A 24,063-nucleotide genomic window follows, 5' to 3' on the forward strand; every position below is an offset into this window, starting at 1 on the left:
AGTGGTTTTTGAGAAAGAAAACATGCTGAGATCTTTGTAGTGATGGGGTATTTCATGTCCAATATTTTGGACAAATCCCCATAGCTGGAACTCAGGAGGATATATATATATATTTATTTATTTATATATCTTGAGGTAATTGTGATAGCTATGTCTTCAAGTTTCAATCTTCTTCTTTTTTCGGCTTGCTATTACCTTGCGATACGCTAGTTGTCAATAGCCTAAACAGGACCATGTCTTTTGATTTTCATTTTTGCAGAAATTTATCAACAAACTTCCTCGACGCACTTTTTTGGTACTTGCATTTAGTTTTTTTCCAAAGCTTTTAAAACTTCAAACTGGCTAGAGGACAAAATCTAATTTATTATCGGCGTTTACCTAATCGATTTGTTCTCGCGTAGAATGGCTAAATAACTCCATGGCTCTGCCATATACTTATTTTAAAAGGCAGCCATGGCAACACAATAATTAATTTAAAAATCAGAAAATGTACACAGCTTACACGTGGTCGTCGTTGTGGCTGTAAACAATGCAGGTCAACGTTGTTATCTGCTGATTCACAGCAAAATCAGAGCCCTTTCATTTGCTTGCCAGAGCATCTAAACTCTTAGGTTTACGTTACATGAAATATTTAGATTGACTACAAGATTCTTAAGCCATTAAAGTATCCACTGAACGATCCGATTGTTTATTTACACCACCATGTGAATAAAGGAAACACAACTGTGTTTTTTTCCTTCAGAATCACTGTTTTTAACAACTGAAAAAATGGTCTTGACAACAGAAATTTGCAATCGTCTTTCAACATATTTTTAATATGGTAATTATCACTTTTAAGGAAAAGAAGTATGCACGTTGAGGAAATGATGGTATTATTGCTTTGTTTACGCATACAATAAAACATTTTGCTTCTTTCGTCTGGTGATATCACACACCTATGCTTAGTGTTTCCAAGTTGAAATCTTTATCTTGAAGTTTTGAGCTTACGTTTTTTTTTTACTCGATGTACGAGTAGAACTCAAGCAATTATCCTTAACTCTCATCACTGAGTGAGTTTACTAATTTTCATGATGTTTTGATACTGACAAATGTATCTATGATTTTAAATACGCTTAGCCTTATTGCTTCGCTCAAAGGGTCGCAAGAAAGGTCCACTATACAAAGCTTACCCATTGTGACTTTTGTTGTGGCCTTTGGCCTGGTCGCTGTGAAAAAAAAAGCAATAATTTGAAACGAGTATTTCGCAACAGACGAAGCCATGAGAAACGAAATAGAAACCGTAGGTGATAAGTTTTCATGAAGCTATCTCTCAAAAATATACTGAAGAAGCATAAATAATGCCTTGGAAGCGTTCAGTGTTCCTAAAAGAAGAACTTTGCAGCGAGAGCTCTTCTATGCCGTGTTCCTCAAGGTGATTCATCTCGTCGCAATGGCCTTGAACAGGCGGCGGGCAAGTGTGGCATATGTGACGTCGTTCCACGTGATCCACTACGGAGAGTTGTCGCAGCTGTTCTTGCTAGTTTCCTCGCCGCCTCGGAAGCACGTTACAAGGAGAAGGTTAACCGCATACAGACGCCGGCGTGCTCTTCCATGTGCCTTTCCGCCAGTTCTAGCGGCCACAGTGATGTGAGTGGTTAGATCGCTCAATGACAATAGAAATAGACGCTGTCTGTTTCTATGCAAAAACAGATGCTGCCTGTTTCTATTGGCAATAGAAACAGACAGAGCGACAACCTGTCTGTCTGATAATGGGTGGACACGATATTTGTTCCCCTGGTGCGTAGAGTAGAAGCACTCATATATGCGGGGAGATGAGCCGACGAACGGCACATAGCGAACGATAACGAACCAACCAACAAACAAACAAACAATGAAGAGCCTACTTCAGGTGATGAAGTGTGTGTTACTCCGCTAACGTTCCCTGTAAAATGGCGCACAACTGCAATGCAATTACTGAATATTAACCTCTGGGTGATCTTCGCCAAACCAAGCCAAACATACCTTTCGGTCATGATAGCTACGTTAAGAAGCGTTACACTTGAGCAAGTTGTTTTTCTTAGCCTTTTGCGAAAACGGTTTGTGCGAAAGTAACCATCAAAACCCGCACAAAATATAGAAAAAGGCCTTTAGTATTATTGATAAGCTAATAATTTGTTTGACGTCTATCTAAATGAAACCGGCATCAGAGAACTGTTACTAATTTGTGCGGTCATAACCGCGCCACTCATTAACATAGATATCACTGCAACCACAATGTAGCCACGATTACTGGACAGACAAACAATCGCAGCAGAATGGGCGCTGTTTCTGTTCACTTGCGTAACTGCTCGAAACGCTGCGTCTTTTTTTTATTACCGCAAAAGCGTTAAAGAGGTGTTGTCGCAGAAATTCCGCCGTCGGCGTCAGCACCGTTGGTTGTGAGCAAAAAATCGTCAGTGAACGAAAAATCGAGAAAAATGCAAATAAAATAACGGATAAAATTTTTAGTCCCATCGAAGATCGAACCCGGGCCGTTCACGTGGCAAGCAGGTGTCCTACCACAAAGCCACGATGTTATTCGCAGGTGCTTTGAAAAAAAAAGCTACATAAATGCCATGTAGTGGAAGGAGTCTTTGTAACGCATTTTGTTCGTCAGGTGTCACGACGAAAACGAGCCCATTCGGCGATTTGTAGGCGTATTCGGGAGGCTACGTTGAAAAACGCCGGGATAGTGCGGCCATCATCGCTAAAACACGCAGAACCTTTCAAACAGCTAAAAAAATGGACAACTATGTCCATCTAGCGAAAAAGCCTATCATTCCTTTCCTGAGGCGTCAATTAAGCAAACAGCAAACACCAGATAATGTGCTGCAATCTGTGAGGCATGTGAGACTCTTTATACTCCTTCAAGGAAATGTCAATTCAACAAACCATAACACTTGCAGAGATTTAGCTTTGAATTTTCATGACACCATTAAAGAAGTGAAGTACTGCAGTTGCCATTTCACCGACAATAAGGCGATGGTGTTTGCGGTTGGCCGGAAGAGGTCTCCAGAAGAACATGTCGAACAATTGCCAGATAACGAATGCTAGACGGGCGACAGAATATGACCATTCACGAAGACAAGTCTCACGCCTCTGCGCAGTTCACAATACAAGATCATGCGGCTAAATCACTGTACAATATTTTTGAGGACGTTGTTATAAATGTGCTGTTAAATAGATCGAAAACCTCTATACCATTACTACATAGATATGTCGCGCTTGCGCGCGCGTGCGTTTGTGTGCGTGTGTGCATGTGTGTAACAAAACACATTAATATGTATGCACTTGGCGGTTGAAGGGCGCACTAGGGGCCGGATTGCGCTATCGCGTGTAGCTCTTAAAGGCGAACCTTAAGAGTCTCCTAGTTTTTGGACTGATGCTAAATGCGGGATCTCAGTGCTATATCTAAAGCAGAACAAAGTCACAGAAAGTAACCAGGACGCAAATAACACAATTAACAAAAGAGGATTGCTCTTTTTTTTTTCGAAACAGCATGTTATGCATTTATTTGCTTGCAATACCAGCGTTCTTCGTGGCATCTTTAATTTTGTAGCATGTTGGTAACAATGGGTGATCCATGGACGACAAGCTAAGGGACTGTCGTTCGCAGGTGCGAGCATTCGCATGATTACATTAAGAATAGGGCACTTATGAAAGCGATAACCATGCACATCGTGTTTCACCTCTCATGTGTTATTTAGACGTACGAACAAGAAACGTTTAAATAATGTTTGAGACCTACTTAAGCAGCGGCGAGGAGTTCGGGGCGTGCTTTCTTTTCTACTTTGTGGAAGGTGAAATTTCTTGAAGGCTAGCATCCTCCCCTCGTGTTTGTATTCTTCCTATTTTCATAATTTACCCTCGAAAGCGCTAGCAACGCATTAAGTTTCCCGCATTCAATCAGGACTGCTTTGCTCCCTTTGGTGTGGTGGCATCTTTTAGAATATGTCAAGCACAGTGAGTGACACCAGTACATCGTCAGTTTTCGCTTGAACTTTTGCGGTGTTTTATGCATGACATGAGAAAATCCCGAAAGGTATTCTCCATAAGTTGACAAACCTTCCTTTGTGATTTGCGAACAATAATTAGAAAGGTCAAACTGTAACGTGAGCAGCTACATAAATAAATACTTATGTCTCATGCATAGCAGTGGCGACAGCCAGTTATGTTCTCTTATAATCTATGTGAGCATTTGCTTTTAAGGCATATACATACCAACACTGGGTGGCGATGCAGTAGTTTTTTGTGGGGGCAGTGATGCTGTCGACGATGGTGCAGGGCCTCCCCAACCAGCCTTAGGCGTATCCTCGCTTTGCCAAGCGGCTGATCTGGACGACCCTGTAATCAAACCCAGTACGAGAACTAGGAAAGCGCGCCCCGCTCGTTGAACAAATAAACGAATAAATTACACGTGACCTTCATCGTTTACACAGGTGTTCTGTGTCAGCACTTGCACTTCAGCGTTTGCGCGTTCTGATGTATTTCTTGGGTTAACTTACTGCTTCACCGCGCTAAGTAATTTCAAAGGACATGCAGGGGAGCATGCTGCTGATACTTTCTGCGCTATAGCTGCAACAACGACCTCAGCTGCCGGCAATACTTGAGTGAAAGTGGTCAATTATACCGATCACCGTGGGAGTCTAGTAGTTACGGTGCGCGACAGCAGACCCGTAGGTAGTGGGATCGAATCCCCCCCGCAGAGGCACCACTTCAGACGGAGGCAAACGTTCTTCACGCCCATGCACTTATACAAAGGCGCACGTTAAAGAAACCCTGGTGATCGCCATGAGAGGATCCTTTCACTACGGCGTCCTTCATAATCGTAACGTTGGTTTGAAGATTCACGCCACAACAAATAATACTTATTTGTTACCCTCATACTCAGTTGGCACTTACAATGTGGAGGTTTGCAATCGTAACACGTATGTCCAGTAAAGCTTATAACTAGGACCAGAAGCATTGAGTGGTACTTTTGTAGGAATTATTATGAATATCCACGAAACCAGATGTGCTCACTCAGAATTGCTTGGAAGAAAAACAATGGTGTCCCTCGATGCTTTCAAAATTAAAAAAGAGAGAATACACAGTTTTTGGCGCGCCCTGTTTCATATACTGTCGCAAGGTTTAGGAGAGTTAGAGAATACAATGAAGGCTTCGTATTCTAGTCCTTTACTTGACCTTCACTGCTGACCAGACTAGTTCAGGGGCCTTCCTTAGCCGGATTACACGAGTCACCGAAGCGTGAGCCAGAAGCAAGTTTGTAAGTGGCCAGCGGCATTGAACTTCAAAACCTGAAGTTGAAGCCAAGTTACCTAGAGACTGGAAGTAAAAACGGTGTCATCTAAAGTAGGAGAAGTGCGTGCCGAATAAAAGATCGACTATTTCAAAGTAGAACCGCTTAACATAACTACGACGCACCATGCCTGTTGCAACCTAGGTTAGGTGGGCTGCACTGTGACCAGCTCTGCAGTGGCAGTGACTGGTACGAGAACGCGCAAAGGTTCAAAAGAGGTCGTTGCTTTATTAACAACACTAATAACAATATTGTGTTTGTTCTAGCATTCCTTAATTTAGTATGCGTTTGAAAAGAATTCGCGATAGTTTCCTTACGTAAAGGCACGAATACAAAGCAGATAAATGCATCAAATAAACTGTACCATTAAAAGCACAATTCAACCGTACTGTTGTACGCTGTTGGCTGCAGCATTTAAAATGAATTTTCACACTGCTGGCTGTGAAAATATAAGCATAAAAGAAGGTTAATAATATAATGCACTCTTATATTACCAGTGCATAAAGGTACATATGAAATGAAAGTGCATAATTATAAAAATTTTCCGCTCTGCTTATTGCAACAATTTATGTTTTAACAACGCTTAACCCGTCCGAGAAACTGGGCAAGAACAAACTAAGAGTAAACCTGGAATCTCAGACTGTAGTTTTTATGTAGAGTTTAGGTGTGCTTGGCTGGCTACACTGCAGTTGAGTAATTCTAGCGAGTCACAAAAAATACAAAATTAGCTTAAGAGTACTTTTTCCACAGGCTTATATTTTTGACGGGGTATTGTTGAGATGGTGAGCCTTGCTTTGTATACGCATTGTCATGTGAAGAAAATTGAAGAGAATAAGAATCACAGGGTCCTATTAAACATTTATAAGTGGTTTATATTACACTAAGCGACGGCATGCATGTGCTGTGGAAAACGCAAACCTGGCAACGCGATCAAGAGAACGGCAAGGACCACTGCCCCTCCAACGAGACCCACTGCGCCAAGCGGTATGGCCCAATGCTCTGCACTGTCAGCTGACCTGCAATACACGCGGACATACACGTCATTTTGAAAGAGGGCGAGCCAAAACAGAGAAAACAGGATTCAAGCTAAGTCAATTTAACCTTTCTAAATGCAGTGGCCGAGTCATATGTATAATGGGTTGGAAGAATAATGGCTCAATTCATTGTAAAGTGTTTGGAAGCCCTTCCTAGTAGGCTGGAAGCATTCAACGACCCTTACAGACCTTATATTGATTGAGTGAAGCCTGGTTACACAATTTGCCTTCTTTGGCACCTGCTGTGACGCCAGGTGTTTCAAACATGGGCCTTTCTCTGTGGTAGAAAACTGGGCTGCCTTGAAGGGGCCCAGGTTCTAACCACGGTGCACCATAGATAGGTTTTATTTTGTTTTACTGTGATACTAAATATTGAAGAATTAGCAAGTGTGCAAAAAGCCGTAGAAGAACTAACCGACGAGAATAACCACGTGCAATCTAGACTAACCGAGCTAGAAGACAGGTCCAGAAGGGACAATTTAATCTTTCATGGTGTTCCAGACTCTAGAGAAACGTGGCAAGAAACCGAGGCGAAATTGACGAATTCTATTTCTGCTATTCTTGACAGTTTTTCCAGCGAGTCATTTCAAAGGGTGCACCGTTTGGGTAACCCTTCACCCACTAAGTGCCGCCCCATCGTCGCCAAGTTCACTGACTTCAAAACGAAAGAGAAAGTGCTGTCACTGCGCAATCAACTAAAAGATAAGAATATTTCAGTAAGCGAAGATTTCTCTGTGGCAACGAGGCAGGCACGAAAAAAACTTATTGACTTTGGGAAAGCTCAGGCCGGTTCTTCACCACTTAAGCTGCGTTACAACAAGTTACTACTAAATAACAAATGTTACATGTATTTTCCCGAGTGGGACAAAGTTCTAGAGGTGAAAAAACGTACCAATTATGTCAATAATGCGAGAGCTTCTTCTTCTGTGAACACGACTACATAGGGTTGCGCGAGGGGAGGTGACCACAAATCAAATCTTCAGGTATCTGTCATTTTTTCTAACGTTAGAAGTGTACTAAATAAATATAATTCTTTATCATCAGCTATTGATACATGTAGCGCAAAAATAGTTGCATTGACTGAAACTTGGCTCCATGCGCATGTCCGCGATCAAGAAATCTTTGATGACGCAACCAATTTTCACATGTACCGTTGTGATCGGACAGTGCGCAGGGGAGGCGGCGTTCTTCTGGCAGTCTCAAAAGACACTCCTTCTTCCTGTATTCATATTAACACTGAACTAGAGCTAGTCTGGGCTATAGTAACCATTGGTCACCATAAGATAATATTAGGTGTATGCTATCGTTCTCCCTCTTCACCTTCAACATTTGTCGATGAACTTCACGACGCAATTAATATAGTTTGCACACGATTTCCATCACATCCCCTGTTTCTCCTCGGAGATTTTAACTTTCCTAGTATAATGTGGAACGCATACGCACCCTACTCTTTCCCGTCTTCGCCGCAACCAAATGAATTCATTAACCTATGTTCAACGTTTTCCCTGACGCAAGTAGTGGCCTTACCGACTAGGGCAACTACTAACAGTGCTAGCATTCTTGATCTGATACTAACAAACCGACCAGACTTTGTTACCGCTATAACCTACGCACCAGGTATCAGTGACCATTCTTTACTTTCATTTTCATTTAATGCACCCTGTCCTAATAGAGATAAAAAAAAGAAAAAGATACGGGACTATAAAAAAGCCAACTTTGACAAGATAAACAGTGAACTAGCAACTTTTCTAGACATATTTCTAAGCAGTTTTGATACCCGTTCAGTGCAGTGTAACTGGGATATGTTTGCAGATGAAGTTGAACAACTAACCAATAAGTATATCCCTTGCCGTACTATCACAACTAACGCACGTGCGCCATGGTACAACGCGTACATCAAACGCTTATCTAACCGAAAGAAACGTTTTTATCGTGCAGCAAGATGTTTACCCACTAACCACCCACGCTGGGCTGCCTACAAATCTGCATCATCCATCTACATATCTGCACTAAAATCCGCTAAAGACAACTTCCTCACTCAAGTCCTGCCGTCTATGTTACAAACAAATGCAAAAAAATTCTGGCGAGTTATTAACCCCCTATCTGACAATCATATTTCCTTGATCGATTCATCCGGTAACGAAATTAGTGAAGCCCTTTGCGCTTCTGTTCTCAACGATTCTTTTATCCAAAACTTCTCCGTAGATAGCCATAATGATTTACCTAGCGCAACCTTGCACAATTATTCACCCATGTCATCCGTGATTATCGAAACTCTTGGAGTTGTACGTCTCATTGAATCACTTAAGAACGATTCATCTCCTGGTTATGATGGTATTAACACAAAATTTTTAAAAAATACTAGCGCTTATAGTTCCATTATAGTTACTAAAATTTTTCAACAGTCACTAGATACTTCTACTATTCCTAGTCAATGGAAAATCGGAAAAGTCGTTCCACTCCATAAATCTGGTAATAAACACTCTTCGAATAATTATCGTCCCATTTCTTTAACCAGTATTTGTTGTAAAATGCTCGAGCATATAATATTTACAAACATAGTCAATTTTTTAGAATCAAATTCATTTTTCACGTCAGCACAACATGGCTTCCGTAAAACATATTCATGTGAAACACAGCTAATATCATTCACTCATCACTTACATCAGATCCTTGATAAATCATCCCATGCTGACTGTATTTTTTTAGATTTTTCAAAAGCTTTTGACAAGGTTTGCCATAGACTTCTACTTTACAAACTACACCAACTAAACCTTGACGGTAACCTACTAATGTGGATTGAATGCTTTCTCACTAACAGATCACAATTCGTTACTGCCAACTGTCATAATTCTCCATTTCGCGAAGTTCATTCTGGCGTTCCGCAAGGGTCCGTCTTAGGTCCCTTGTTGTTTCTCATTTATATTAATGACCTGTCATCAGTTGTATCATCAAAAATTCATCTATTTGCTGACGACTGTGTTATTTTTCGAGAAATTACTACCGATAATGACATTAATATATTGCAGTCTGACCTTAACGCTATATCTAACTGGTGTGATAAATGGCTAATGGACCTAAACATTAAAAAGTGTAAAATCATGCGTGTATCAAGAAGTTGCACTACTTCACCTATTTACTATCTTAATAACATTCCTTTGGATTCTGTTAACTCTTATAAGTATCTTGGAGTTCACATAACAACTAACCTCAACTGGACAACTCATATTGAATACATCATTATCAATGCTAACCGCATGCTTGGCTATTTACGACGTAACTTTTTTAACGCTCCACATGGTTTAAAACTGCTACTTTATAAAACACTAATACGCTCTAAACTAGAATATGCTACAACCGTGTGGGACCCTACCTATAATAACCTGGTAACTTCCCTTGAACTTGTTCAGAATAACTCCGTTCGTTTTATATTGTCCAATTATAACAGAACCGCTAGCATTTCAACCATGAAAACTTCACTTGCACTTCCTTCCTTAGCATCTCGCAGAAAAGTCTCCCGTCTAACTCTATTTCACAAGATCTACCATCATCCCATCTTGCATGCCCAACTACTACTTCGCCCACAGCACATTTCCCACCGCATTGACCACCATCACAAAGTAGGCATCCCTTCATGCAACACAAAAACTTTTTTCAATTCTTTTTTGCCTCGCACATCAAAGGAGTGGAACAGACTTCCCGGTGACATTGTTGCTATTACTGATAACAATTTGTTCCGTGATGCTTTAGCTAACATTGTGTAATAAGTTCTTTTTTTTGTGTTTTGTTGCAACAGCTAACATTGTATATTTAGGCTTGTTGTTGTATTACCTAACATGTATTATTATACAGCATATTAACAAACATTGTGCTCTTCCAAATTTATTTGTACGATTTAACCGTATTCACTGCTTTTTTTGTTAAATTCAATATTTTATTGTAAATAACCCACCCCCCTCTGTAATGCCATTTGGCCCTGAGGGTAAAATAAATAAATAAATAAATAAATAAATAAATAAAGACACTCTTGGCTAATGTTGCCGTCACCGCAATGCCCTGAATATGTATATTTATGTATAAAATTATAAAGTGCATAAATAAAAATACTTCTGAAGAAAAAAGTGTAATAAACCCGACCTTTCACGTCTCTGCACACTGCTTTAACCAACTAGGCCATGCCGCTTATACTGTCCATCACACTAACAGCGACCAATGCATATACATAATTTCCCACTGGCTTACTGTCAATGAACTTACAAGGAACATTCTTGAACACAGCATGTACTTTGTTTCGACAAGTCATACATGATTTCTCTAGGCGTTGACGTGTCCGACGTGTGATGAGTGGAAGGGTGGGTTCACTGAAGCACGTACAACTGGATGAAAGCAGCATTCCAAAATGTCTCTCGTGCCACTTCCACTCCGAATGAACATAAAAAGTTGTTCACATAATGTCCAGGACTATTCCGGCAGTTGATGGTCTCGTCGTGCCTGTGAATTCATCTACCATCAAAATGCACAACGCCACTGTCGCTTTAGGCGTACAAAGTCAACTCGCTGCTTCAGATGAGTTGTGGCGATGATTGCGCCGTTAAAACATTGTACTACTTGAACATCGCCGAAACGTACATCTCACCGGAAAACTTGCGGAGAGACGTCATGAACTTCTTGCTGTACAACTTTCGTGCGGTGTGCCTACAGGTTGTGCCGGTGATAGTCAGTAGAGAATTTACCGTAAATGTGCTTTAATGTGAAAACCATTGGCTTGTCGCGCATATCGATGCCGATTTTGGAGTTCGCCTCCTGTCGAACGTCACGCAGTCAACTATTCACAACACCTTTTTAGATGAGCGACTTGTTGGGCGGGTTGGTTCATTCTTAACGTAGCCTATGGCGCGAAAAAAAAACACGAGAAAAGGACAAGCTCAATTATGTCCTCGTGGTTTTTTTTTTCACGCCATAAGCTACGTTATCTCTTTAGATATTGTGGTTAAGGCATTACTGTTATTTGAAGCACAATGGACCGTGTTCAATACATTTTGTATGAGTCCTACATATGACGAGCTTACTTCGTATAAAAGTCTGATGTGTTGCTATCGCATTCATTGGTATTCGTTGTGCCGAAACTGTGACTTATTTTTTGTCTTGTGCGGTTGTGTTTGCGGACACCAGTGGGGGCTGCGAACAACTACGCCACACTTGCTGCGATATGAAAAACAAAGATGCTGTCAACAACTAGCCTAGCGGGTGTGTACCAAGAAGCTCCTGCCACATTATAGCCATACATAGTAGAGTATAGTAAAGCCACCACGTTCGCGATCACACTAGAAGTGACCCATGAGTTCAAAAAGAAACGAAATTCATAAGCTAATGACGCGTGCTGCCATATGAGCGCAGTTTTTTGCGCCCCCCCCCCTCCTTTGTATGAAAGGAAAGAAAGCGTTTGAAGCTCCCCAAAAGCTCTTGTAACTTTCATTGTACAACAAAATCCGTCAAGCTATAAATTCCTATAGTTACGTCAGTGGATGCTTACTTGAAGTGGATGCTTACTACTGAAGTGCTGCAAAAACACTTCTGTCAATGGTTTTTTTTTTTCGTGTGAAAATCAGGTGTAGATACACATAGTGCATTTGTGTAACACGTTTTTTTCGCCGACAATTCTTGACATTTCAGCAGAGCTCACGATTGTTCTTTTTCATGGAACGCACGACACATTACTTATTTCTATTTCTTGTTCATTTTATTATTCAGTTTTTATATTATATTTAAATTAGTAACTTAGCCCCCACTTTTTTGCCTCGTAAAGTTCGTACTTTACGCTAAGTTGTATTCAGATGCTAGAGAGAATATAAAAAAAGTGCCGCCATATCCACGAAGTGAATGATGATGAGTGGGCGAAGCTCTGGAGGAAAACCTGGTAAACCATGAATCTTCCGTACATTTTGCCTACTCGATTTTATTACAATGCTCCCCCTAGCGTACTTCGCCGCACTAAATCGAACGATTGCCTTCCACCAATGACACGTGCCATATGTGACATCATTCCTATTTTATAACATCTCGCATCTTTCATCATCAACTACAAGTACCACCGTCTAGTTTATAACATCTTGCATATTTTCATCATCAGCTACAGGTTCCGCCATCTAGTGAGCACTGAAAGAACTAAACGAGAGGTGGCTACATGCAGGAGACGGTACCGCCATCTAGTGAACACTGCAAGAACTAAACGAGAGGAGGCGACATACGGGAGACGGTACCGCCATCTAGTGGACACTGCAAGAACTAAACGAGAGGTGGCTGCATACAGGGGACGCACAGCCCACGCCTTAAGGAGCTTCGCCCCTAAAAGTGAGGAACAGTTGGTGGCAAATCATCGAAAGCTTTTACTGCAATGAGCACTGATTTTGTTAGATGCGAAGAAGCGTAAGATTTCAGCTCAGTTTGGTGCGCGTGTCCACCATTACTGCGCAGCTGGCCCAAGCACTGCCAGAACGCACTCACGCACTGGTGAGTTCGGGCCCGCGTTAGTGACTGTGGTCTCCCATTACCATCTCTACGCAATCGCGCGATGGCGTCGGTGTACGAGACTGTGCAGAGGAGCAATGAACCCACGTGATCACGCATGGCGTGGCGATGAACTCGCGTGGTGTTAACATTTTTGTACGAGTGACATCAACAGTAACTACCGCGAATTCATGGTGTGCTCTGCTTGCACGGACGAGTTAACATCGGGCAATGTGTCCGTGATGAACGGTAATTCAAGTCGACCCATGCGCCACTCCGCATGCTACTCAAGGTTCCCTTTAGTGGGAGATGGTGTTAATATGTTACGCACCTCTTGTTGTCTTCTGATCTTTTTTTTTTCTCTTTTGCAATAATCCTCCCGTTCCAATAAGCATTCTCTGCTTGCTCTGTCATTGTACTGCCATTGTTTTCAGCAATGCGCCTTTGCCTAACTTGCGCTAGTTTCCTTTTCACTTCAAAATTCTTAAACTTTTAGCAAATTATTCCCTTCACATGAATGAGCAACATGTTTTTGTCCAAGATATTATCCGCAAGAAGTAATAGATAGAATGAAGCCGCCATCGCATCGCTCTGTACTTACGATGCCGCTGCAGAAACAAGAAAAAGAGACACACGTATATACTTACCGTATATAGATTGTTGGATAACAAATTTGCATGTGACAGAATGCTTACGTTCGGAGAGTGGGCGTTCGTCGGGTTGTTCATCTGCAAATCATCGACATGCTCAGAGTACGTATCCTGTTTTGCATTGCTAGCAGCTATGGTTCAACATCATTATCAAAATTATCACCATCATCCTGACTGTGCCCCGTGTAGGGCAAATGCCTGTCCTCTCTTTCGCAGATCAACTCGGTCTTCTGCTTTCAGCTGCCACGTTATAATGAAAAAGCTTCTTAATTCCATCGGCCCAATCTCAATTATTTTCCTCCCGCTCATGCGTTTATCTTCTGTTGAAATGCAGTCAGCTACCCTTAAGGACCAGCGGTTACACTGCAGATGCCATACGCGTCCGGCCAATGTCCAATTCCTCTTTTTTTTTTAATTTCAACTATTGAAGGTTCAACGGTTTGAAGCGAAACTTGGTGTAGCGTTTACTTAAGTGAATTTTTGTTAGATACGCAAAAACATGGTTGGGTTTGGCGTTAGTTTCATCGTAGACAAAAGATCCGAAAAGGTGTTTCCACTCGATGTGCGGTCCAGCGTTACGGGCAATGGAGACGGTGAAGCGAGAGAGAAGTGTGTTGCGAGTAGGTAGAAGAGCCGGCCGCTGCGGACGCTGCGGTGAGCGTCCGTTGGGTGAGAGGGGGTGTGACGTCAACGCACACCTGTGAGAGAAGCGTGCGAGAGGAGCGTGACATCAACGCGCAGCTGTGACGTGACGTTCAGCTCCAACACCTGCGGCCAGGGAAACGCGCTGTGGCGCATTCGTACTGACGCACGTACGTACGGCGTTGTCAACGTGAATCGAAGACCTGCTTCGCGTCTACTAAAAATATGCCTGGCTAGCTTGTTCACTAAATTACCAGTGGAGCAATGAAACATTTGAGTAACTTTCATTGTAGCTGCATTTGACAAATTGCAGTTTCACTTATGAGTCATAGGCTGGAAGGTCGGCCAGCATTTTGCGTTTGCCGAAGTGCTTCGCACTTGAACTAAGTCTTTTTCAACATGACCTCAAAGATTCCGGCATCAGCGTGCTACCGGAACTAATCACGGAGATCAGGGTATAAAAGGAAGCGATCGAAAATCGAGAAAGACATGTATTGACAAACGTATAAATAATGGGGTTAGTTTATTTCTAATGCACAGCGCATGACTAAATTTGTAAAATAACTGAACTATTTATTGGTATACGAACGCATCGAAAAGTGTTGATGGCTTCCACGGCATTGCACCTGAATGAGGAAACGGTGTATGCCTTACTGGGACCTACAAGATTTATGATCGACATGTAATAAAGTTGTGCAGTGCACGTCGGTGGTACAAAGACTACGGTGCCCGGCTACTGACCCAACAGTTGCTGGTTCCTTGGCGGCAGTGGCGGTCGTATTTTGATGAAGGCGAAATAGTATAGGCCCGTGCGCTGTGCGACGTGAGTGCACGTGAATGAGCCCCCGTGATCAAAATTTCGGAAGCCCTCCAATGCGACGTCTCCGATTATCATATCGGGTTTTCGTTACATAAAACAGATATTTTTGTATTAAGATTGTGCAGCAAATGCTACTGATGTTGCCTCATTTTTTAAAGTTCCTCAAAATGTGGATCGAAAGCTTGATTGTTCAATGCTGTATAGCTCAAGGTGCCATATGTACTTTGATTGCCTTTAGCACGAATGTTTCGCCTTGCGAAACGAGATGCCAGAGAATGTTCTTGTGTGGAAAGATTTCGCGAAGTAGCTAATTGTATCTATCTATTCTGCAGCTATCGGAACTCCTAAATATACAGTTAAAGTATTTCAAGGCGAACGCTTACCGAAAGCGTCGTCTTCATCATGTTCTTCACCTTCAAGAACAAAAAAAAAGGAAAAAAAGAAGCATGCTTGAGTAGGTATGAAAATAAAATCAAGGATTTTCCTGCGATGTTCAAATTAGCTTGACTAGGTTTTGAGAGTATACAGTATACAGTTGAGATCACCATAGTCTCATACATATCCTTAGAAAAAATTGAAATGTACGATATAATTGATTTTCTAATTTATTTTAGTAGTGCTAGTCTCGTTTGGAAAGGCAGAGGTTGAACAGCACAGATTATCGTAAAAGTGCACCTAAATTTCGTAAAAAGTTGCTGAAAATAACGATGAAACGGAATTTTTATCTTCCAATCACTTACACTCGCCTGTTAAACAAGCATGACGCAGTTGGTGCGGGCGTTATTTAAGCAGAACGCACGCAATAACTAAGTGCGCACAACGCATATGCAACAAAGCATGAAGTGGCGCGTCAGAAAACCGTTGCCCTTCCAATAACCTCCGCATACAAGAAAGCGCGTTCAGTGCACGTAGCAGCAACTGTCAGGTGCGTTTTAAGCATGCAGCAGTTTCAATCCAAACAAGTCTGGTTTAAACAAACTTGCGTGCGTGACCTACTTCGTGCTAACTTGTCAGTTGTGAACCCTACACGTGCACTCTTGCTCGATACGACCTGCAACACGCTCTATGTTGCAAAACTGACCCCGAGCTTGAACCGCTGCACCGCCAACTGTTATATGGGTTCAGAAGGTAGCACAAATTGAGAGCGTTCGATTCACCTTTTTATTTCTGTGGAGGCACCATTTCGCAGTGCTGGCACGATTTTGAGTAAAGAAGACGTGTTGCGACTAGTATTGTGCGTGACTGTACGTGTAGGTAGGTAGGTATAAACTTTATTTTTCCTTTGTAAAGGAAAGGTGCAATGGAAGAGAGATGAGGAGAGATTGCTACGCTCGATAGTCCTCCGCAACCCTCTCTGCCCAACCCAGGATGGCCTCCTGGACGTCGGGTTTCAAGCTGCGCATGGCAGCCTCCCACTGCTCCTCATTACTAATTAGTTTTCGAAGGGACGGTGGAGGGGGGTGCTTAGGGCACCCCCACATGATATGATTAAGATTTGCTTTCTGTGCGGAGCAATATTTACAGGAGGAGGACGGGTAAAGAGAAGGGTACATGAGGTGAAGAATGTAAGGAGAAGGAAAGGTGTGAGTCTGCAGCTGTCGCCACAGTACTTCGCGCCTTCGTATGGATTTCGACGTTAGCGGCGGTAAGGATAAACGACCAAGGCGGTAGTGACTACAGATGTCGTGAAATGTTAAAAGGCGATCCCGCGCAGCAAACGGTGCCGTTGTCGAAACGGGGCCTGGCTCTTCCAGCGCCTGCGCCCGGAACGTAAATCCTCGGGCGCTGGCGTGAGCCGCCTCGTTACCGGCAAGGCCCGCGTGCGCGGGAGTCCATATTAAAGCCGTGTCTTGTTGCGGGGGATGGGCCAAAAGGAGGGAGAGGGCTGTTTTGGACACCCTACCCGCTCCAAAATTGTAGATGGCAGTTTTTGAATCACTAATAATAAGTGAATAATTTGGAACTGTAAGGGCCAGAGCTATGGCTGCTTCTTCCGCCTCCTCAGAAGAGGAAGCAGAAATAGAAGCAGCAGCAGATATCTGACCTAGCGAATTCACAACTGAGAGGGCGAAAAAAGGACGAGTACTGTATTCGGCAGCGTCAACGTAGAGCACTTCTTTAGAAGTAGAAAATCGTTTTTCGAGAGTTTTTGCACGCTGTCGTCGACGTTGCTCGTGGTGCACAGGGTGCATGTTTTTAGGGAGCGGCGGAATGAGTAGATTCTTGTGTATTTCACGCGGAATAGTGTGTTTGGCGTTAGTGGTTGGAGTTGGCCTGATACTGAGGGTATCGAGTATGTATCTTCCGGTCTGTGTGTTGGAAAGACGAGCATATTGTGAAGTTAAGTGTGCTTCAATAAGTTCAGTTAAGGTGTTCAATGTGCCTGTCTCCATGAGCCGTGCGGTGGACGTTCGAATGGGGACTCCGAGAGCGAATTTGTAGATTTTACGTAACAAAGTGTCTACGTTATTTTGTTCTCTTCTCAGAAGGAACAGATAAGGGAGAGAATAAGTCACTTTATTGAGGACGAAGGCTTGGATGAGGCGGAGGAGCTCTGCCTCTCGTAGCCCGCCATGCTTATTAGATATCCTGCCTATAAGGCGTAGAGTGTGGTCCACAGTTGTTTGAAGTGCTTTAATGGTGTGTGTGTTTAGTCGATTTCGTTGTATGTGTAGTCCAAGCACCCTGAGTCTGTCAACTTTAGGCACGGGTGTATTGTTCAGTGTTATTTGTATATCAGAGATGTGCTTTTCCGAGCCCCGATGGGCAGGAAGGAGGAGCAGTTCAGATTTAGTGGGTGAACAGGTCAGATTCATGTTACCCGCACAAACCACCACCCTGTCAGCAGCAGTCTGCAGAGTTTCCTGAATGTGACCATCGGAGCCGCCTGTCATCCAGAGGGTAATATCATCTGCATAAAGTGAAAATTTGAGATCTGATATGGATCTCAGCGTTCGAGCCAGCGGCATCATCGCGATGTTAAAAAGGAAAGGTGATAACACTGATCCTTGAGGTGTGCCGAAACTCCCCAAGGAGTAAGAACAAGAGTGTTCAGACCCAATGTAAATAGTTGCCGTACGGTTCGAAAGGAACGCAGATATGTAATCATGAATCTTTTTACCAACGCCTATAGCGCTCAGTTCACTCAATATGGCAGTGTGGCTGACGTTGTTAAAAGCCCCATGGAGATCGAGACTGAGAATTGCTTGAGTATCGAGGCTAGAGTTAGGGATAATGATGTCATGCTTCAGTCGAAGCATGACATCTTGACTGGAAAGGGATTTACGGAAGCCTATCATTTCGTGAGGGTATAAGTTGTGTTCTTCTATAAATTTGCTAAGGCGGTTGAGGATTACATGTTCAAGTGTTTTTCCGATGCATGAAGTGAGGGAAATCGGACGTAGGTTGGCTGTGTTTATGGGCTTACCAGGTTTTGGTATGAAAATAACTCTGGCGTCCTTCCACGCAGCCGGCAAGGTAGAAGTGTCGAAGCAGTGGTTAAAAAATTTAGTGAGGGCTATAATTGAGTTTTCATCTAAGTTGCGGAGAAGTTTATTATTGACGAGGTCAGGGCCTGGTGCAGATGAGGTGCGAAGGTTCGCAAGCGCGTGTCTAACCTCAGCCTCCGTTATGGGGCTACTGAGATCATCATTTGGTTGTCCGATATAGTCAGGTGCATCGTATCGATACGCGCTGGGTAGGTGTTTGTCGCGAAGATCATTAAAAAGAGTGTTTAAGTTACCTTTGTGCGAGTGAAGTAGTTTGTTAATGTGATGATTATTTGCGGTACGTGATATGGTAGGGTCTAATAAATGCCGCAGGAGCTGCCATGTCATCTTGCTGTCTAGGTGGCCATGCATGCTTTCGCATTTCTGGGTCCATTGTTGACAAGCAAGCTGTATGGCATAGTCCTGAATTTGCAAATCGAGTCTCGCAATTCTCAGTCTCAGTCGGCGATTGTGTCGCCTCTTCTTCCAGCGTTTGAGGAGAGATTGCTTAGCTTCCCACATGTGAAGAAGTCGGGTGTCAACTATTGTAAAAGGCGTATCAGGTGGTAACATGGTGGTATGCGTTTTTGTGTCAGTGTGCAATTGCTGTACCCATTCCGAGATATCATCTATCTCAGTAGGCGCCGAGCAGTGACGGGCCTCGCGAAACTTGTTCCAGTTAATAAGGCTCAGGCGCTTGGGAGCTAAAGGTTTGTGTCGGAAGTGTATGGTAGTTTGAATAATGTAGTGGTCACTACCGAAGTTAATGTTCAGGTTGGTCCATGTGACAAAGTGAACGCGATGGCTGAGTGTAAGATCGGGAGATGTATCTTTAGCTACACTATTACCTAATCTAGTGGGCATGTCTATATTGTTGTGGAGGGTGAGGCGGTGATCCTGTATGTGAACCCACAAAGCCCTACCCTTGGGTGTAGAAACAGAGTGGCCCCATACTTGATTTGGTGCATTAAAATCACCAAGTATTAGGAGAGGGTGATGTTTCGCGGCCGCAATGGCTCGGGCAAAGAGAGTATTGAAGCGATGGTGTTTCGCCTGTGGCCTACTATAGACGTTTAATACGTATAAAGGCGATTCTTGAGTTTTACAAGGAAGGACCTCCAAAAAGTTGTGCTCCACATCGACGCCGTCGAAATTAGAGTGAGTTACCGTCAAATGTTTTTGCGTTAATATTGCAGTATCGGGAGAATTTAGAGATTTAGTTTGGTGTACACTGTAACCGGGAAAAGTTATGTTTCCGTGGGTCTCTTGTAGGGCAATGACTGCAGGGGGTTTGGGGCAGGAGGCCAAATATTGTTGAAGAGTCGCTTTCTTTTTGCGGAACCCCCTGCAGTTCCATTGCCATACTACAAAGTTCGAGCGATTAGGGTTTGCAGCCATTGTCGGGAGGGGGTGTAGGAGAGAAGGCGGGTACGGCTATATTTGGATTATTGGCCGTGACGGCCGCAATCCATGCAGTGGTCTGCTGCATTTGAGTTTGTACAAAATCTAGAAACTTGTCAAGTTTGTCATTTATGGCAGCTTGGCCCGTCTCCTGAGCTGTGAATCTGCTCTCTATGTGAGAAATCTTACTTTCAATGACGGCGAATTTCTTCTGTGTTTTATTTTCGAGGGCGTTTATCCTATCGTTAAGAGTTAGAACTGTGTCGCTGAGAGATTCTTCTTCGCGTGGTGTGGCAGGGGTTTTGCGCTTATTTGAGGGTGGCAGCTGGGAGGTGTCTCGAGGCATTGTAGTGTCCATGTCAGTAGGAGGAAGAGGTATCGTGGGTTCAACAGCAGGGGGCGATTGAGCAGGAATGAAAGATCGTGGTTCGGAATGCTGCGAAAGATTGCTAAGGGGCATTCGGGATTGTAGCCCGAGCTTTAACTTTTGAATTTCTGCCTTGAGGCTAGCGTTTTCAGCTAGAACTTTTTCTAGGCTAATGTTTTGAGATAAGGAGCAGTTAGAGGAAGCTGCCTGTGCCCAGCTTACCTTTAATGGGTTTGGCAGATGACTGGTGGAATGGGGGTTCGTTGACTGGGTCGGGAAGTCAAGTTCTTTGGGAGTCGAGTTTGGGCCCCGCCTCTTGCTCTTGCTGCGACCCCGCTGTGGGCCACGCTCTTGCGAGCGATTAAGGCTCGGTGTCCGGGATGATGGAACTTCTGAGGGCTTAGGTGTCTGGTATTTAGGTGTCTTAGTCTTGTAACGCTGTTTGCACAATGGGGAACCGGTGATGTGAGCTCCACCACACACGACACAGACGGGTTCACATTCATGGTCCATTGAGGAATCCTTCAGTCCGCACTTGTGACAGATTGCATCGGGAGTAGAGGGGCAGACATCCTGGCGATGTCCAATTTTTCGGCAACGGGTGCAGGCTTCCACCTTCAGTCGGAATGGGCGGCAGCGAAGCGTGCAGCCTTCGTAGTTGATGTAAAAAGGGACGTGCGTGCCACGGAAAACAACCAAGATGGTTTCGGTGGTGCTCAGTCGGCGAGCGGCCCCAATGGTCATGGCTGGATTACATCTTTGGAGGGTTGGAAGGATTTCCTCGTCAGCGTAATCCAGAGGGAGATGAAACCTTCCACGACAAGAATCTACAGGGTCGGCAACGTGGGTGACGACTTCGTAGGGGACTCCGTTGAACTTTAAGGTCCGGATGTTGTGGTATAAATCTGCTCGGTCCATGCTTGACGTACTCACGAGCACTGTGTGACTGGTGGGATTGACCCTGATTTGATCAGGGCTGCTGATGGGAAGTCCAACTGCTTTGAGAACGAGTTGTCGTAAGACACAGGGGTGCAACTTGGTACAGTCGAGACCCCCGCGTATCCGAAGAATCACCTTGTAGTCCGCATCGGGCAGTGGTGGAGGTTTAGGCTCCCATGAAGATGGTTTCTTCAGATCCGCTGCGCAGGTGTCAGCCGATGAACCAGTGGGACGAAGGTCAGCATGTAGAGCACGCCATGAGCGAGCGGCGTCGCCTCCAGCAGCGACGCCCGCTGCGACGCTGGCCGCGTCGCGCTGGGCGCCTCCACTCATACTAGGCCGGCGGTTAGGCCTAGCGCGGAAGCGGTCGAGCTGAACAATAAACAGTCAGCACTGTTCTCAAGGAGCATTATCACATCCCAACAAGGTGTCGAATGGGTGCCAGGTCCACTTACAGTTGGTGTGATGTGTGATCCAGGGTCCAAGGACCTGAAGAGGTCTGTACGTGTATCTTTGTTCGCAAAGCTGTTTGAAAAATCACACATCTTGTCACAGTTTTGCAGCTCACAACACGTGTCTGCATGCATCGTTGTAGCTGACAGCCGTTCAGTATAATGTTATACGTATAAAAAGTCCCTAAAGCACCGCGATTCTGATATGTGCAGTTTCTCACCTTGACAGGCAATGTCATGGCCGGCGCTGAATTTTCCGTAAAACGCACGCACAATGTCGGCACTACGTACTGACCCAAATCACGATATCAAATCCCGGCCGCAGCAGGTGTATTTTCGGTGGAGGCAAAACTGTTTGAGGCCCGTGTACTTGACTTCAGGCACACGGTAAAGAACCCCAAGTTGTCAGAATTGGTGCAGCCCTCCCCTAGGTTCTCCCTCATAACCATATCTTGGTTTTGAAACGTCGAACCACTACAATTATTATTATTAGTATGACGGCATACAGCGTTGAGGCTATCGAGATTCGCGCTTTTTCGTCTACGTGCTGTTATATCGGTAAGGTTTTGTTCTTTGGTTCATTCAAGGCAAGATGGTTACACATAGCCTTGGGGGACATGGCTCAAGACTGAGTAGCCGCCGGAAAAGGCTGTGCCAACCTGGTAGCAAAACAGAAGAAGCGCAACTGCATGCATTTATAGCAAGCACTCTTAAAAAAGGTAGTGCAATTTACTAACTTTTCAGGCAGTAAAGGGCTGCCAACGCATTCGCTACCTATGTAGTAGCTGCAGGTAGTAGACCACAGATTAGGCTCAGAAGGCTTCTTAGGTAGTAAATGTCTGTGGTCTACTACCTTCAGTTACTTCTTGGCGAGCGAATGCGTTGGCAGCACTTTACTGCCTGAAAAGTTAGTAAATAGCACTACTTTTTTTTAAGAGTGCGCAATGCAATGGTAAATGTTGTTCTGCATGGTTTCCAAGATCAGACAAAACAATGAGCAGAGTGATACACGAAAATAAACGCCGCTGTTTAAACGCGCTTGATTTAGTGGTAAGCGCAGTTGATTTAGTGGTAAACGCACTCGATTTAGTCACTCAAATAAATTAAAATCAATTTATAGTTAACGATAGTCAAGCGAGACAACTAAAAAGGGCGCGCGACAGTGTCAAAGAAACGTAAAAGACAATTAACAAGTGATGTCAGTCATAGGCGGAAATATCGACAGCTTATTTCCTCGTGACGTCATCTGAACGGATTGCTGGTGTCGCGATTTTTTCCGAAAAAGCGAAAAACACCATGATCGAATAAACGCCCATTCTTTGAATTTTGAGAGGCTCTCTAAATGACCTTCGATTGCGACAGCGTAATGACCTTCGATGCCATGCGACAGCGTAAATGCCGAGAGGTGGGTATCTCACCTAATACATATATAGAGAGAGATAAAGATGCAAGGAAAGGCAGGGAGGTTAACCAGACGCACATTCGGTTTGCTACCCTGCACCTAATATACGTGATTGATAAGAAAACACCGGGTGTACGCGCTGTAAACTAACGGAGATCAATACATAACTGATGCTGATGCTGATGCTGATGACCTTTGATGAATGGCGCTTACCCACAAAGGGGGATGGGCCAAGAACCGGGCGGCAGGATACTTAAATGAAACTAAACTGAAAATGGAGCCAATCTGAAAAAGTAGCTTAAAATAATACTACCAAAAAACAAAAATGTGTGCTGAGCAAGCGGTCAAACCATCTTTTGTTTTTAAAAGACATAACTACGAATTATAAACTAAAGATCTGAAAAGGTAGTGGTTGACTAGCATGGTAATCTTTTAGTTGCGTTGATGTAATCAAACACAGCGGAGCATACATCCCTGTGGCAGTAACCAAATGAAGTTCCGCCAAGCGATAAAATTACTGGTAAATTTACTTGTATTCCTAGCTTTTGTAATGGGGCTACTAAAAATCTTTTTCTCTGATAAGAATAACGATGACAGAATAAAAAGAAATGTTCAATTGTTTCAATTTCGTTGCACCAAATGCATAGCGGTGACTCCTTGAGCTGAGCTTTATTAAGGTAATAATTTAGTTGTGGAACTGCACAGCGCAATCTGGTATAAGTGACCTCTAACTGGCGAGATACACACCACTGTTTATTGCAGCAATAGCTCAAATGCTCGAAATCTTTAAATTTATCCAAATTACCTTTTCCCCATTGCAGGCAAGCATTTCGGAACCTTAGCGCGGTTACGTAAGCCGTATCTGGCAAAATTGGGATGGTGGGCCCACCCAGGGATACTGCTGCTAAAGAGTCCGCCATTTCGTTCAAATATAATCCGCGGTGGCCTGGTACCCATAGCAAATGCAGTTTTTTAACGTTATTCGGTACTAAATGCCGAAACGTATTCATCAGCTCTGAATTTACTGCCGTAGAAAGTGCATTA

General features: G+C 43.7%; 1 long non-coding RNA gene across 1 annotated transcript; it reads right to left on the reverse strand.

The window, feature by feature from the left end:
* Positions 1–503: 503 nt before the first annotated feature.
* On the reverse strand, positions 504–4,351 carry LOC142771346 (uncharacterized). The gene is made up of 3 exons (XR_012885874.1): positions 4,240–4,351; positions 1,170–1,205; positions 504–520 (listed from the first exon to the last, which is right to left on the reverse strand). It is a non-coding gene; the product is annotated as an uncharacterized LOC142771346 (long non-coding RNA).
* Positions 4,352–24,063: the final 19,712 nt, after the last annotated feature.

This window comes from Rhipicephalus microplus, chromosome 9, assembly GCF_043290135.1.
Source record: "Rhipicephalus microplus isolate Deutch F79 chromosome 9, USDA_Rmic, whole genome shotgun sequence".
NCBI classification, from domain to species: Eukaryota; Metazoa; Arthropoda; class Arachnida; order Ixodida; family Ixodidae; genus Rhipicephalus; species Rhipicephalus microplus.